Source organism: Schistocerca americana, chromosome 2 (assembly GCF_021461395.2).
Source record: "Schistocerca americana isolate TAMUIC-IGC-003095 chromosome 2, iqSchAmer2.1, whole genome shotgun sequence".
NCBI lineage: Eukaryota > Metazoa > Arthropoda > Insecta > Orthoptera > Acrididae > Schistocerca > Schistocerca americana.
In genome coordinates this window covers 830,383,694-830,402,091 of record NC_060120.1, presented here as the reverse complement: position 1 = coordinate 830,402,091, position 18,398 = coordinate 830,383,694, and positions in this window count along the sequence as shown.

Below are 18,398 nucleotides of genomic sequence, written 5' to 3'. Positions count from 1 at the left end.
ATGCAATTACTTCTCATCAACTGTTTATCAGATAAACTGCTTGCAATGAGTTCCGACCTTTATACTTTTATTTTTCAGAAAATTCTCAACATGATTAGTTAATTTCTATATTAATTACACTGATTTTCGCATCAAAATTTGCAAATTAATAACTTAGTCACCAACATGCATGTGTAATTGTCATTTGGAGGGGTAGCGCCTTTGATTGGAAATCAAAACGTTCTCTGTCCCAGAATGGAACTTCGCTACAGCTCAAATTTTGAATAAAAATCGTCAGCAATGACTCATGAAGTCCTCTGGCTTAAGAAGGCACCCTCATTCAGCCAAAGAGGGCAGAGGAGTGCACAGGGGCTCGGTGCACTCTCGTGCTCTTGGGGTGGGAAACTGCTGTAAAAGGAGGAAGAATCATCAATGATCAATGTCATGAGGATGCAGGATGCAATGGAAAACATTGCTTTAAAGACACATGATCTGTATCCACAGGACATGTTGCCTGTAACGGAAAAAGTGCCGAAGTGCCATGATGATCTCTCCATTGGCAATAGATCCCGGAATAGTCCCCCATTCGGATCTCCGGGAGGGGACTGCCAAAGGGGTGGTGACCATGAGAAAAAGAAGGAATAATCGACGAAGGGGTAACATTTTACGAGCCGCAGCATGGAATGTCAGAAGTTTGAAAGTGCTGGGAAAGCTGGAAAATCGGAAAAGTGAAATGCAAAGTGCTGTGCTCGGTCTAGATATGGTGGAGGTTAGTGTAGTAAAATGGAAAGAAGATAAGGATTTCTCGTCAAACGAGTATTGGGTATAATCAACAGCACCAGTATGTGGTATAAAGGCAGTGGGGTTCGTATGGACAGGGAACTAGGGCAGAGAGTGAACTGCTGTGAACAGTTGTTGTCATCAGACTTGACAGCAAACCAACGCCGACAACGATAGATAAGGTATACTTGCCAACTTCACAGCTGAAGATGAAGAGATACATAAATTATATGAGGATACCGAACGGGTAATTCAGTACGTAAAGGGACATGAAGATCTAATAGTCATCGGTGATTGGAATGCGGTTGGAAGGGAGAGAATAGAAGAAGGGGTTACAGGAGAGAGAGGAAAAACACTAATTCAGTTCCGTAATAAATTTCAGCTAGTAGTAGCGAATACTCTGTTCAAGAATCACAAAAGGAGAAGGTATACCTAGAAAAGGCCGGGAGATACGAGAAGATTTCAGTTAGATTACATCATGGTCAAGCAGACATTCCGAAATCAAATATTGGATTGTAAGACTTATCCAGGAGCAGGTATAGACTCAGATCACAATTCAGTAATGATGAAGAGTACGCTGAAATTTAAGAGACTAACCAAGAAGAATCAATGCGCAAAGAAGTGGGATACGTAAGTACTTAAGGAAGAGAGACGCTGGAAGATCTCTAAGGTTACAAATACTGCGATAAGGAGAATGGACATCTCTAAAAAAGGCAATCACAGAAGTTGGAAAGGAAGCCGGAGGTACAAAAAAGGCGAGGAAACAATAGAGAAATACTTCAGTTGATCGACGAAGGAAGGAAGTAGAAAAATGTTCAGGGAAATTCAGGAATACAGAAATACAAGGAATGAAACAAATCGGTATTGCAGGGAAGCTAAGGCAAAATGGCTGCATAAAAAAGTTGAAGAATTCGAAAAAGAAATTACTGTCGGAACCCAGCATATAGAAAAGTGAAAACAACCTATGGTGAGATTAAAAACAAGGGTGGCTACACTGAGAAGATCTCTATGAAGGATAACACTTGCTGATGTTATAGAAGAAGAAACAGGAGTCAAAAGGGAAGAGATAGGGGATACAGTATTAGAAATAGAATTTAAAGGAGGTTTGAAAGACTTAAGAACAAATAAGCCAGAAGGGTTCTACATCTACATCTACGTAGATTCTCCGCAAGCCACTGTAAGATGCGTGACGGAGGGTACCCTGTACCACTACTTGTCATTTCCCCTCCTGTTCCACTCGGAAACAGCGAGGGAAAAACGACTGTCTGTACGCTTCCCTGTGAGCTCTAATTTCTCGTATTCTATCTTCGTGGCCCTACGGGCAACGTATGTTGGCGGGAGAAGAATCGTTCGGCAGTCAGTTTCAGGTGCCGGTTTTCTAAATTTTCTCAATAGTGTTTCCCGAAATGAACGCCATCTGCCCACCAGGGATTCCCATTTGAGTTCCCGTAACATCTCCATAACACTTAAGTTTTGTTCGAACCTATCGTTAACAAATCTAGCGCCCTTCCTCTGAATTGCTTCGATATCTTCCTACAATCTGACCTGGTACGAATCCCAAACTCTCGAGCAGTACTCAAGAGTAGGTCGCACCAGCGTTCTATATGCGGTCCCCTTACAGATGAACCACCCTTTCGTAAAACTCTCCCAATAAACCGAAGTCGACCATTTTCCTTCCCTACCACAGTTGTCACATGCTCGTTCCACGTCATATAGCTTGGCAACGTTACGCCCAGATATTTAAACGGCATAACTGTGTCAAGCTCGACGCTAGTAATATTGTATCCGAACACTACAGGTTTGTAATTCCTACTCATCCGCATTAAAATACATTTTTCAACATTTATGGCTAGCTGCCATTCATCACATCAAACGGAAATTTTGTCTAAGTCGTCTTGTATCTTGCTACAATCACTCAACTTCGATACCTTATTGTACACCACGGCATCAACAGGAAACAACCGCAGACTGCTGCCCACCCTGTTCGCCAAATCATTGTGTATATAGAGAAAGACAGCGGTCCTATCATACTTCCTGTCTCATGAACACTCGCCGTCGAGAACAACATACTGGTTTCTATTATTTAAGAATTCTTAGAGCCCCTTACACATTTGTGAACGTATTCCATATAATTGTACCTTCGTTAACAGTCTGCAATGGGGCACCGTGACAAATGCTTTCCGGAAATCTAGAAATATGGAAACTGCCCGTTGCCCTTCATCCATATTCTCAGTATATCATGCGAGAAAATTTCAAGCTGAGTTTTTAACGAGCGATCCTAAAACCACGCTGATTCGTGAATGTAAGCTGCATCGCCTCAAGAAAGTTTATTATATTCGAACTGAGAACGTGTTCGAGGATTCTGCAGCAAACAGGAATTAGAAATATTGGTCTGTAATTTTGCGGGTCCATTCTTTTACTTTTCTTATATACTGAAGAGACCTGTGCTTCCTCCCAGTGGCTTAGGAGTTTGTACTGGGCGAGAGATTCACGACAAATCAAGCTAGAGTACTCTTTATAAAATCGAACTGGGATACCATACGGACCTGGTTTTGTTTTAAAGTCTTTATGTTGCTTCTCTAAGCCAGGTATGCTTATTTCTGTGTCGTCCACACGCAATTCTATGTGATGGTCAAATGACGGAACGTTTTTACTGTTCTCCTGCGTGAATGGTATCTTGAACGTGAAATTTGGAACTTCGGCTTTTGTTTTGCTATCTTCAACTGCCACACCAGACTGGTCAGCAAGGGACTGAATGGAACAGATAATATTTCTTTAGAATTTCTAAACTCAGTTGGGGGGGGGGGGGGGGAGTGAGAGGGATGGTAGTGGCAACAAAACGATATTCAGGTTGGTGCGCAGAATGTATGAGACGGACGATACACCATCAGAATTTCGGAAAAATACCATCCACACTGTTTCGAAAATTGCAGGAGCTGACAAGAGCTAGGATTATCGCACAATCTGTTTAACAGTTGCTGTCGACAGTAATCTACAGAAGAAAGGAAAAGAAAATTAAAGATGTGTTAGATGACTATCAGTTTGGCTTCAGGAGGGGTAAAGGCACCAGAGAGACGATTCTGACATTGCGGTTGATAATGGAAGAAACACTGAAGACAAATCAAGACACGTTCATAGGATTTATCGACCTGGAAGAAGTGTTCGACAATGTCAAATGGTATTCTAAATTCTGAGGAAAATGGGGATAAGGCACATGGAAAGAAACTTAATATACAATATGTACAGGAGCCAAGAGGGAACAATAAAAATGGAAGACCAAGAACGAAGTTCTCGGATTAAGAAGGGTGTAAGACAGGGATTTAGTCTCTCGCCCCTCCTGTTCAATCTATATGTATGTCGAAGAAGCAGTGACGGAAATGAAAGAAAGGTTCAAGAGTGGAACTAAAATTCGAGGTGAATGGATAGCAATGATAAGATCTGCTGATGACATTGCTGCCCTCAGTGAGAGTGAAGTAGAATTGCAGGATCTGCTGAATAAAATGAACAGTTTTATGAGTGCAGAATATGGACTGAGAGTAAACTGAAGAATGACGAAAGTAATGAGAAGTAGCAGAAATGAGAACAGCGAGAAACTTAACGCCAGGATTGACGGTCATAGAGTAAATGAAGTCAAGGAATTCTGCTACCTAGGCAGCAAAATAACCAATGATGGACGTAAGAAGGACGGCAGACTAGCACTGGCAAAAGGGGCATTCCTGGCCAAGAGAAGTTTACTAATGCTAAAAATAGGCCTTAATTTGTGGAAGTCATTTCTGAAAGTCTGGAGCACAACACTGTATGGTAGTGAAGCATGGACTGTGGGAAAACCGGAACACAAGAGAAGCGAAGCATTTGAGATGTGACACTAAAAAAGACTGTTGAAAATTAGGTGGAATGATGCGATAAGGAATGAGGAGGTTCTCTGGCGAATCGGAAAGGAAAGGAATATATGGAAAAGACTGATAAGAAGAAGGGACAGGCTAGTAGGGCAACTGTTAAGACATCAGGGAATAGCTTATATGGTACTAGAGGGAGCTGTAGGGGGTAAAAAGTGTAGAGGAAGACAGAGTTTGGAATACATGCAACAAATAATTGAGGACGTAGGGTGCAAGTGCTCATCAGAGATGAAGAGTTTGGCACAGGAGAGGAATTCGTGGCGGACCGCATCAATCAGGTGACTGAAAAAGGTATTTTATGTGTTTCTGTGAAATTAAATTTCGATGCTAACATGCCTGAAGAACGGTCTATTATCCGGTGTACAGGACGTAATCCATTAATCATTTGAACAGTGCTACACTTAGCTGAAGAGAAGGTCGTTCAAAGCTGCAATTCTTCGCACTCTTTTTCTCAAGCTGATGATGTAGCGGTACATGGAATGAGACAGGCCTGGAAGAGATTATCAGGAATGTTTTCCCCTCTACTAGTTGTACCTTGAAACGATATAACAGCGTTCTATTGACGAAGATTAATGAAAATGTGAAGTTTTAGCTTACGTCAGCGTCGACTATGGATGCTAGGAACATCAAAAGCAAAAATATAGGCTAGTATAACTAGTCACACTAACAGCTCTTCCGTCTGCGAATTTCCAGGACCATACCTCCTGCATCAGGTGAATGTCTTCCAATTAATAGTATGTAAACGGTAAGTTTGCATGAATTTTAGTGGATAACCTGTCTTTCTGAGTTTCTATAAAACTTTGTAGATATTGTATATAACCATTTGAGAAGCAGCTGAAGAAGATGACAAGGGTTGCTTACAAAAAGTCACACTTAAATACACTAAATACATCTGACAAAGGAGGTAATATCCTAAAGTCTTAAGCAGAGGTCATCCATTTTTTATTGGAGCCTTTATCTGGCCTGATTGAAAGTCACTATGTCCCCTTCTTTATTTTTATAAACTTCCTACCTGCTTCATTGCAGCTAAAAATGTTAAGAAAATAATTTTTCCACTCCCTGTTATCTCTTTACATTGAATACGTACGTCTCAAAATGACGGCCGTGCAATATTACACCTTCGTACGGCATAAATTACGGCAGCAGCTCGAAAACTATAGGTGAACTCAAAATCATTGCTGTCTGATTCATCTCATTATCGACGTTTGATCATTTTCAGAAACAAATATCATGAATTTCGGAGTCCATTCTGTTAAGTAGAATTATTTATAAGCTGTTTTGTAATTCACGAAAACAATAAAAATGCTGTTACAATTGTTTACGTGGTTAGACGTAACAAGATTGTATATCAGTATGGAGTTATGCTGCAGAATTTCAGAGACGTATATTATGATACAAGCATGAATGTGACTGTTCTTCAAGTAGAGTTTAAAAGAAAAGTCATGTGACTAGAAATTGTTTCTCTTCGTTCGGAGTAGTTGTTTCTCTTACCAAAACGATTACAAGGACTATAGCTACGCTGCATAAATTTTCGGTTTTTAATAGTACAGTACTGATAAATGAGTAGGTCCACCCCTTAGCTGTGTGGTCAGCGAGTCTGGGTGCCATGCAGAGGGCTAGGGTTCGATTCGCGGTCGGGTAGGAAATTTACTCCACTTGGGGACTGGGTATTATGTTGTCTTCATCATCATCGACACGAAAGTAGCCCATTTTGGGGTCGACTGAGAAGATTTGAAACTCAGCGGCCGAACTTCCCCAGGTGAGCACTCGCAGCCATCAGTGCCACATCATGAACTCATTTTCATTTTATTTATAAGTGCATATTAAGAAACCATGACAGGCAACAGAGATTCTGAATGATATCAGCAATTATAAAGGTTATAATTTGTATTCAGCCATCATACACAAGTATGTTACAAAATGTTTATGTCAACCTTATAGTTCTACTACAGCTACACATATCAAAATATCTGTTTTCGACAAGATAATATAAACTACTTCCCATAATCAATGCCTAAATAACAACTGGAAGATATTTGGCCTCTTATTTCCCTTCGTGTGTGTGACCTACAATTTCAGCACCTCTACCTTAAAATGATTTTGAGAAACCTCAAGCCCATGGGAAATATAGATTATGGTAATTGTACTGGAATTTTAAGCTTGGACGTCTCGGTTGTAAATTCAGGTCCTTGGATACTACCATTTCACTTCGATCTGTAAACACGTAAACCTAGCAGAATCGTAAAACGTTGCCAGTAACCTCTGCAGCTGCCAGCGACGACAAAAACACGATTTCCGCCCCCTACGATTTTCTAGACTGCAATTAGTTCGCGTGTTGGACAGAACCAGTGAGACGCCCGCAGAACGATTAAAATCCGGCGGGAGGGAACGCACGTCACAGGTAGCCAATTAGAAGTTACATCGGACACGCGACTTGCCCTGTCATCGCAGGCCATTCATCAGGCTGGGAAAGTCTGCGCGCGTGTAACACCTTGCCCGCCCCCACGTTTACGTTATTGACTTTTAATTCGCGGCGGTCGAGGTGAAATTAGCCGGCGTTCCCGCGAGCAGCACTCGCCGGCCCGCGTAATTCCTCTCCCCTCGACGTCCTCCTGACCAATCACCGCTCGCTCTCGCTTCTGCCCGCGTGGCGCGCTTCCCCAGTTCCAACATCCACCCCTCTTCCCACCCCACGGCTGTCGGTATTCACTCCCCCCCTGGCGCCGGCGATCCTGTCACAATAGCGTTTCATTTCACGTGGAAACAATGGGCTTCGGTAAGGTCGCCCAGTCGAAAATAAAGACCTGATGGGCTGTAATAACTCTGATATAGCTTCCGCTCTCCGCTACATCGTGAGCGTCACATCACGGGCAAGTATCTGTCCCTGCTCCTACTACTGCGTAAACGCTATTATGGCGCGGAAACTGATTAATGCAGACTCAAGTAGATTCTAATTGGAGCCAAAATCAAGTAACTTGCAAATTGCTTCTGTGCGGGATTACTTTTCGCTCGATGAGTATGTGACCAACAGACTGCCTGGAAAAAAAGGATGGAACGTAATTTATCGTCTTTTCGACATCAAATTCATTATAGAGTGACCAGAAGCTCAATTTGTACGAGGAAGGCATTAAGGAAGGAAGAATCCGATTCGGTGACCAATGTTTAACGTCCCATTGACATTCTGGTCATTAAAAATGGAGCGGAAACTCGAACTGGACAGGCTTGCTATAGAAAATTGGCCAGGTCCTTTTCAAAGGAACTATTTCAGCGTTTCAGTGGAGTGCTTTTATCTGGACGAGCGTGGGGAATGATCGAAAGTGACTTTATCAAAAGGTAAGAGATAAGAACAAATTATTTAGTTGTATGTCTGTCGTCATCTATGGTTTATAGATCCAGACAGAGAGAAAACTTAGATCAGGATGTACATACGTAGGCGTGAGAAAGGACAATACAAAGAAAGCAGATCCCGTCGCTGTCAGAGTATATGTCAATGATTCTAGAGGCAGTGGACAGCAAGAACTAAAGACCATTGGGCACTAATGAGAAAGGCTTGCTAACAGTTACCGAAATATAACAAAATTAAAAAAAAAACTAAAACAAAAAATCCTACTGAAAATGTAACTATGACTTGTGTTATAGCCTCTCAAATTGAAATGTAGTATCATAACACATATATGACGTCGTTCAGATTTAAATGTAGTACAAATTTGTACTACATATTTTCGTAATATTTAGCTTCAGTTTGAGGCCATAACTGGTGTAGTGATGGATCTTTTATGCTGTTCAGCTAATGCACATTAACTATGAGGGTTGTTCGGAAAGTAAATTTCCAGCACCATCATCATAGATGGCCGCCGCCTGTGCTATCCAATAATTCTCTACACTGGTCTATAGTGAAGAGACTGCGCCCAAGTGCTGTCTTCGTATCCAGCGTTTCATGTGAACAGAGATGATAATCAGGACGGGCCAATTACGACTGTGTTGTGGGTGATCGAACATTTCCCATCGAAAAGGCTGCAGGAGCGTCTTCACTGCCCCCGCAGAGTGCGGCTGAGAACTGCCATGAAGAAGGAAGTGCGTGGCAGTTGTGTTAGGTGGGCTGCATTCATTAAGGCGAAGCCTCTCAGCAGGCCCTCCTACTTGGTGGGAGACATTGTTGTTGTAGGCACCTTTACTCGCTCACAATGCACTCACATCTGAAAAGAGCGTCTTGATGCGATCGACAGGCGTACTAGAAACACTCCCCAAAACGCCTGTGAAAAGCCTTGTCGGATTTTCACAGTGGTTTCCATTTCACGACCGATCGTCCTCACTTTCCGAATAGCCCTCGTACATTTAACAATTGCAATCGATATAAACACAGTCATAGAAATGGATAAGGTGCACAAACTACAGGAGTGTAAGAAAAGTGTGTAATAATTTTATTTATTTCCACCGACTTTGGGGAACATCAGTTTGCATCCACCATAAATGCAGGAATACGGCAGGGAATTTTGTCCCTACGACTTGTCTTAGAAGTTAGTATGAAAAGCGGCAATAATGGTGACTTAGAGAAATATTCAATAATAATGATGGGAACAGAGTCTCTGAAATTTTGATAATAGTAAGGATAAAGTACAGAAAAGAAAGGTTAGCTCTAACTGGATCAGTAAACAGACAGCATTTGCGACAGTCGAAGAACATGAGAAGAGTATGAGGCAGGGGTGTAGCTTATCCCCAATGTTATTTAATATGAACATTGAGGGAGCTGTAAGCGAAACCAAGGAGAGATTGAGAAAGAGAATTTGGAAAGGAATTAATGCTAAGTGGGAAATAATAAAAAGTTTGAGATTTGCTGATAACGTTATAATTCCGTCAGAGACTGCAAACGACTACGAAGAGTCTTGAAGAGACATTATAAGATGAACATGAACAGAAGTGAAAGAAAGGCAATGTAATGTAGTCGAAATAAATCAGGCGAGGCTAAGAGAATCAGATTAAGAAATGAGACATTAAGAGTAATAGATGAGTTTTGTTGCTGTGCAGCAAAATAACTGATGATGACCGAATTGAGAAGCTATAAAATGCAGACCGGTAACAGCAAGAAAAGAAGTTCTAAAAAACAGAGAAATTTACTGACAGACATGAGTCTAAGTAATTGGAATTCTTTTCTGAAGGTATCTGTATCAAATGTAACCTTGTCGAGTAGTAAACACTTCCGATAAGATCCGAATAGGGGTTTTTGTAATGTGGTGTTACATAAGGTTGCTGAAGGTTAGATTGGGAGACTCGATAACAAATGGAGAGTTACTAAATCAAACTGGGGAGAGAAAAGCGTTAGGGCACTAGTTGTCTATAAGAAGGAATCGGTTTGCGTAACACAGTCTGCCTCATGCAATACCTGATTTTGTAGTGGACAAATGTGTGGAGGGTAAAAAATGGAGACGGATGCCTAAGCTAGATTATTGTAAGCAGATTCAAAAGGATTTATTGCGCAGTAGTTATGGAAATATGAAGATCCTTGCACAAGATAGAGAAGCGTGGAAAGATGTTTCAGCCTAGTCTTCGGACAGAATGCCACAAGAAAAGCCTTATCAGTATTTCTGAATCTACATTGCCGTTTTTATTATCAGCTGCGTCTTTGAAACTTCCTGGCAGATTAAAACTGTGTGCTGGACCGAGACTCAAACTCGGGAAGTCTCGGCCCAGCACACAGTTTGAATCTTCCAGGAAGTTTAATGTCAGCACACACTCCGCTGCAGAGTGAAAATCTCATTCTGAAAACATTCCAAAGGCTGTGGCTAAGCCATGTCTCCGCAATATCCTTTCACGAGTGCTAGTTCTGCAAGGTTCGCAGGAGAGCTGTCTGCAAGGGCCTAGGACTCCATCATAGATTGTCTCTGAGCAGGTAAACTTTTAAGCTGAATTGACTGGAAACTCGTACTCCAGCACCTCCATGCCTGTAGGATGTGTTGATAAAATTTCATCTTTATGCGGGAAAAAGTCAATTCCTACAGAAGAAGGCAGGTGTGCGTGCATGGTGGTTGTTGGCTTAGTCTAACGTTATGAGAATTTTCTACTCGGAGATCGCAAAACAGCATGCCCAGAGGAACTTCGAAAAAGAAGGAATTGTTTGACATGAGGGACATGGGTAAATCATACTGACAGACGGCACAAGACAGTCGGATGTAGTGCGATTGCTACAGAAGAATTAGTGGCCAGATAGACGTAGTACAAGTGTGTGGTGTGAAATGCAACCACGTCCTTCCAGAAACAAGAAAATTCGACTGGTTGTGAAGAATAGACGAATGACAGCTAACATTTGGGTACAGGTTACAGGTAGAGTGTCACCACGAAACGTTGGGGAGAGATTACTGGAGCTGGGTCGAGATCACGAGTTTGCATGCGTCATTTGTCACTGACACCAAACCACAGAATACAGAGACTTGGAACCGTGCATGGGTAGAATCAAATGGGATATACTGAATGAAATTCTGTGGTGTTCAGCTTCGAGAGTCGATTCCGGATGTAGCGGTCAGATCTACGCCAAGGTATTCGTAGACAACTTGATGAAATGTCGCAGGAAACCATGAGCCTCGAGACCCATACCTCTCCAACTTCTGGACCATGGCACAGGTATCTACTGGATATGACAACAGGACTAACTCGGTATTTCCTAAAGGCAGACTGAGGGCTCGTCAGCACATGGAAAGGTTATAAAACCTATTGTCATATTCCTCGTGACAAGGGTACCAAAAAGACGTATACCACAAAGTTAATTAACAGACACCACACTGCAGCCCATATCACAAACGCGTTGAGGAATGCTCGTAAGCTTGGCTACTCTGTCCGTTCCTCTGGTTTATCACCCACAGAGCATGTCTGAGACGCAGTCTTCATATACTAACACGGTATGCATTTCAAACATGGTAAGAAATTCCTGTAGATGACGTTCTTAGGCTGTTTGCTTACAAAAAAATGGTTCAAATGGCTCTGAGCACTATGGGACTTAACTTCTGAGGTCATCAGTCCCCAAGAACTTAGAACTACTTAAACCTAACTAACCTATCGACGTCACAAACAACCATGCCCGAGGCAGGATTCTAACCTGCGACCGTAGCGGTCGCGCGGTTCCAGACTGTAGCGCCTAGAACCGCTCGGCCACCTCGGCCGGCGTCTGCTTACATGCTACAACAAATAGCATGCGATCAGTAATCATACAAACACAGATTTATAACAGAGATGTGTTGCTAGAACGGAAATCAGATGGATGACTACTGTTCCACGTACCGAAAACCGATGCATACGGATCCAAATCCGAACGGGCATAGCTTTCATAATCCATTTCAGAAGAGAGGTATGCTGAACAGACTCATACAGAAAGCGAGGACTTCTTCAGACAATAATGATCCCCGCTTTGAGATTAATCATCGGACGACGGTGTTCCAGTGGTTATGAATTTAGGCTGTGACATTAAGTCAAGTATGTATTGGAAACCATGACGCGATGTCGTTTAATGAAAATGCCAGAAAGATTGCATTTCAACAGATGAGAATAATTCCGATTCCGTGATTAGGGAAGCTGTGAAAATTAGGCTAGTTTGTACATATTCAGTTGAGATGGTAACTATTCACTTAGTAATGCATGGAAGCGCAAACTTGATAAAGAAAGATCAGAGAGGAAAACTTCACATTATTTACCTCCTGATGCGTACAGTGGCATTGCAAGCAACGATGAATAGCAGACACAAACGTTGTCGGGCTGCCATCTCAGCATACCCATCTCCGTGATTCCATCATGCTCCAATCTACCCAATCAGATGCCATCATCTGGACATGAAAGTGGAAGTCCCTCCATCCACAATACACCCTCAAGATAGTCAGATATAGCCCCTGGCGACGATGTTGGGGGCAGTTGTCGAAAGCCTGGGTTTTTATTCGAATCTTACATGACAAGTTAGCCTAGAACTGTAAGAGGGAATCAAGAAGTTTCCATTTGAAGACCATACAGTGCAATATTGGTATGCCAATCAGGCGAAACAGCCACCGTCAGCATTGAGGCAATCATCCCAACAATGTAGCACTTTGAAAATACCCGTTTAGTACATCACCATGTCCTGCTCTGTGAAGGGGGCCGTAACTGCCTGTTGCACATCCTCGTCCGACAGGAGTCGTCAACCCTTCAGCGCCCTTTTTTAGGGAATCAAGGGTGTGGTAACCGCTTATGGAGAGATCAGGATATATGGTAGGCGCTCGAATGTTTCACACTGAAGTTGGAGTAACTTCTCATTACAACGTTTGCTATATTTGGTCATGCATTATCCTGGAGCAGCAGCACCCCCTGTCACATGGAACCCGGCGCACCATTCCACAATGGTGGTTTTCGAAAGACATGCTGTCCCATGCACATTCTTCATTGTCTGATGGATACTACTGTTTGTCCTTCAGCAACCAAAAAGAAAAGAAAAATTAACAGCACATTGGCCCTGATTCGATGTATTTGGTAATGACGCTACCACCGTTCGCATGTCCATATTCTTTAAAAACGTGTTAGAAAGACACAAATGCCTCACTAACCCATTGCCTACATGTTGGTGCTTATATATCCACATCAGATTGGTGTCCGCCCCGATAGCTGAGTGGTCAGCGTGACGGATTGCCGTCCTACAGGCTCGGGTTCGATTCGCGGCTGGGTCGGAGATTTTCTCCGCTCAGAGACTGGGTATTGTGTTGTCTTCATCATCATTTCATCTCCATCCGGCGCGCAGGTCGTGGCGGCCGGACCTTCCCCCGCAAGGGGCCTCCTGGCCAATGACGCCAAGTGCTACACTGCACATACATGGCATCTACAACTTCAAATGGAAACTTCTTCATCGCACCTTATATTCATCCAAAGTGTATTCATGGCTGGGAGACCACACCTCATTCTGACGCTATGGGCATCAGCTCTGTTTGGAATGAAAGTTTAATCAGTTAATGTGCGTTATGTGATGAATATTTCCACAAAGTTTGATTAATGTCAGACTATTTCTTCATGGCGCAACAGCAAGCAGTTTCGTCATCTTTCAAAGGGTGCTACTCAGAGCGGTACAAAATGGATATTATACAGGGTTATTCAGCTGCCTCTACATTTGCATTTCACGCAAGCCACAATGCCTTCAAAAACGACACGTGATATTTTCATATTCTCTCGTTTATTACATACAAACTATTAGTCCTGCAGAAAAAATGAACAGGGTCTCTTTGTAGGATAGTTAATATAGTTAAATTTTGTAAAGGGATATGTGTTCGCTGGAGTTCGTAGTTTTCGGGTTATTCAAGGATACTCGTTTACACTTTTATACGTTTTTCTTGAACAATTCGAAAACTACGGCCTCTAGCGAAAACGGATCCCAATGTAATACTGAACTACCTTAAATTTCCTGTGAAAAGATCCTGTTCGTTCATTCATTAGGACTAATAGTTCGCACGTAGCGTGGGAGAGAATATGAAAATCTTGCACGTGGTATTTGAAGGCTGAATTTTCTCATTTTGAGAAGACAAAAGGGGCCATATGTTTTACTTGCTACATATTTTCTAAAGTCAGAGTCGCATAAGTATTACTTTATTTAAAACAACCGGTTTTGACAATTTTGCTGTCGTCTTTAGATCTTAAAAATGTTTTTGTTATGTCTTCATTTTAAGTTAGACTTCACACCTCATGACAACTTGGTGTGGGGTCCAACTTAAAATGTACACATTTCATAATAAAAACACTTTTTAAGACCTGAGGAAGGCAGGAAAGTCTGTAGAAACCGAAAGTTTTAAATAAAGTAATATTTATGCGGTCTTTGCTTTCGAAAGTTTTTAGCAAATATCTCAAGGCGTTGGAGGTTGTATAAAAACCCATCGGTAGGGGGCAGCTGAGTAAATCTGTGTATTTTGCGCGTTCAAGAGATTAATTTACAAAAGAAAACATAGTACCATAATACAGGGTGGCGCACGAAATGTGTTACCATTCTGTTTTGGAATATAAACTTTATTGTCAATACAATCTGTAAGGAACATACACTACAATGAAGAGCCGTCCATGGATATTTGTTCTAACTCAGCACATGCTCAATATGTCCACCATTTCATTTCCTAACTTCCTTCAAAAGAGCACTGAAGTTAGTGATTACCCTACGGCACATATTTTCCGTAATTTCACTGAAAGCTTGAAGAATATGTCTTCTGAGCTCCATTAAATCACGTGGACGTTTCGGGAAAATTTTTTCCTTTAGGTACCCCCAAAGAAAAAAGTCACATGAATTGAGGTCTGGACTATTGGAGGGCCAATTTTGTCCGTCATTGAAGCGACCTGGAAACCTGAGTGAAATGATCCGCATGTCGAAATGCTCGTGTAACAACTCCAAGACAATGTTTGTAATATGTGGCCTTGCTGCGTGTTGAAGGCAAGGCAGTAGCAAGAAGCTGTGGAATGAAGCTATTGCGAAGCATGCTCAAATAACGCTCGCTGTTCACAGTTTCTTCAAAGAAAAAGGATTCAATAAGTCCGTGACTGGAAATTGTTGCCCACGCTGTAATCCTCGCAGCATGATGTTGTGGTTCATGAAGCACTTGTGGGTTTTCAGTGGCCCAAAAGCGTACATTTTGTTTGTTAACCACATCGTCTAAATGAAAATGCGCCTCATCTGAAAACCAAACGTTGCTGAGTGTTTCTTCCCTATCCTCCGCCCACTGAGCAAACAGTAGTTTCTGGTGCTTGTGAGTTTCTGTGCACAGATCATCTTGTATGGGTACATATGGAGGTCACTTTTAAGAATGCGTTGAACGGAGCGCCTGGATATTCCCAGTTGCACTGCTGCCTTTCTACACGATTTCCCTGGACTTCTCTGTACAGCAACTCGTACCGCTTCAATATTCTCCGGCGAACAAACAGGCTTAGGCCGCGGTCGCTTCGCTTCCAATACTGTTCCTTCCTGTACAAATTTATCGTACAACCTGTGGATGGTCTTCTTGCAAGGGACCGATCGTGTGTTAAACTGCTGTCGAAAACGCCTCTGAGTCACAACAAGGCTTTTCATTTAATGAAAAAGTAACACAATTGCCGATCGTTGCTGTGTCGTCAGTCTTCCATTGTCAACCATTGCTGCTTACTAGTCTCCTAGCGGCAGTATCGTGAATTACACGTCATTTCGTAACTCATTTTTTTTCCAAGCTCTGCTGGTACTGCTGTAGATATCCCAGCGGGACATCTAATGTGAGTCATAAATTGTGAAAGAAACAATTGGTAACACATTTCGTGCGCCACCCTGTACTACATGTAGAAGATATGTGGCAATACCGGAGGGCACAGAAGTGAAATCTGAGAAATACTGCTACAGTCTGAGCCTGGAAAGTAAGAAGGACAAGTCACTATGGGACCGGTGTTTTACGGCAGTTATTGTTTCCTCACGTTCACTTCCATATTCTACAGCTCCCTAAGTTTATCTTTCCCTCTGCCATACCCATCTTCTCTCTCTCTCTCTCTCTGCCTTTCACACACACACACACACACACACACACACACACACACACACAAACACACACACACATACACACGAACACACTGTTACTCGTTCTCTTCCTTTCGTACCTCTCCGTTTCAGTAGGTGAGTGGTTGAGTATGTGTGTGTGTGTGTGTGTGTGTGTGTGTGTGTGTGTGTTGTGCTGCTGGGGCTGAGCCGCTTTTGTCGGCACGTTGTAACCGCAGGTCGCAACAAAAGTGACAGTGGGCACGCCCTGGGGGAAGCTCCCTCGCGCCGTCAGTATCGACTGGCGGTTCGCGGGGAGAGGTGCGGACGAAGGCGCCGCCACCCTCTCTGTCACGTCTGGGCAGCCGCAGGCGACGTCGTGACACGGCGGAGGCGTCGGCGACGGCGACGGCGCCGGCGTCGGCGTCGGTGGCGTCCACGACGCGGACCAATCGACAGGCTCCCCCCTACCGAAGCCGCCGCAGGCGCTACTCGCAGTTTTCTTCGACCGTCTGCAGATGCTGCCTAAGACAATGCCGGCTACACCACCCTCCATCTGCTGCGGTCTAGTCTGCAGGATGACAAAGGCACTTGGCCCAGGAGCTGGAAATTAAGGCTTGACCTTACACACAATCAGTTTCTTTCTCACTGGAACAGTGGATGAGTAGGAGAAACAGACCAGTAATGTTCGGATACAATATTAGCAGTGCCCTGCTCGACACAGTTGTTTAAATGTTTGGGATTAACGTTGCAAATCTATATGAAATGGAACGATCGTGTGAGGACTGTGGCGGGGAAGGTGAATGGTCGAATTCATGTCATTGGGAGCATTTTGGGAAGGTGTGATTCATCTCTAAAGGAGACAGAATATAGGATCCTGGTGCGACCTGTTCTTGAGTACTGCTTGAGTGTTCTGGATCACCACAAGGTCTGATTAAGGGAATACATCGAAGCAATTCAAAGGAGGGTTGCTAGATTTGTTACTGGTAGCTTCGAACAAAACACAAGTGTTACGGAGATGCTCCAGGAACTGAAATGGGAATCTCTGAAGAGAAGAGGACGTTCTTTTCGGGGAACACTACCGAGAAAATTTAGAGAACCGGCATTTGAAGCTGACTGCAGAACGATTCTACTGCCGCCAACATACATTTCGCGTAAGGATCACGAAGATACGAAAAATTTGGGCTCATACGGAGGCATACAGACAGTCGTTTTTCCTTCGCTCTATATGCGAGTGGAACAGGAAAAAAAAATGATTAGTGGTGGTACAGGGTACACTCCGCGTACTCGAAGAACAGAGAGACTGTAATAGGGAAACCTGTTTATTATTAACTGATTTTATGTCAGTAGAGACGAACTATGGAAAATTATCAAAAAACAGTATATCCCCAATACTTAATCAGCGTTTTAAAGAGACTGTACCAATACACAACTATAATTTTAGATATAAATGGAACTATAGCACAATCTATAGTCACAAAGGTAAGGGTTAATTAAGCATGCAGCAATTCCCTTACGCTTTTTAAAATTTGTTTAAATGGTGGAATCCGGAAATGGACGAAGATTTCTAGCGGGGAAATTAAAATTACCAGAGATTCTTCGTTGAGTTCCCTTTTATGTGCAGACGAGGCCGCAATGCTGGCGTTAAATGAAGATGACTTGCAAAGTGGAACACATTTATTAGGCATCATTTGTGAAGAGTATTATTTGACGATTTCAGGAAAGATAACAAAATCAATGATTTAAAGAAAACAACTCTCTATGGACAAAATTTTGATTAATGATAGAATACTACAACAAGTGAAACATTTTAGCTGTTTATATTGCGATCCCCCCACATGAATATGACGAAGACAGAGAAGGAACTGGCAAAGTTTGGGAATATATGTGGAGCGATAAACAGATGTCTAAAAAATAAAACGAGGAAAGAAATTAGACTGAAATTTTACAAGACAAACCCAGTCAAACGCTTGTTTACATAAGTGAATCGTGGATTATCAATAAGTGCCAAGAAAGTCGCATACAGGCAACAGATATGAGTTTTTTAAGCAGTAAAGGAGTGCACAAAATAGATTTCGAAGTTAGATAATAACTGAAACGATTCAATATCCTCACTAAAACACAAAAAATACGAGGAACTGGAACGAATATCTGCACAGAATGAGTGGAGGTCAAGATCTAGCTCAATTGGGAGAATCGTAATTCAATTCTCTTAGCATCGCCTGAATTAATTCCACTTCATTCGAGTACCCTTGTTTGCTTTTATTCAT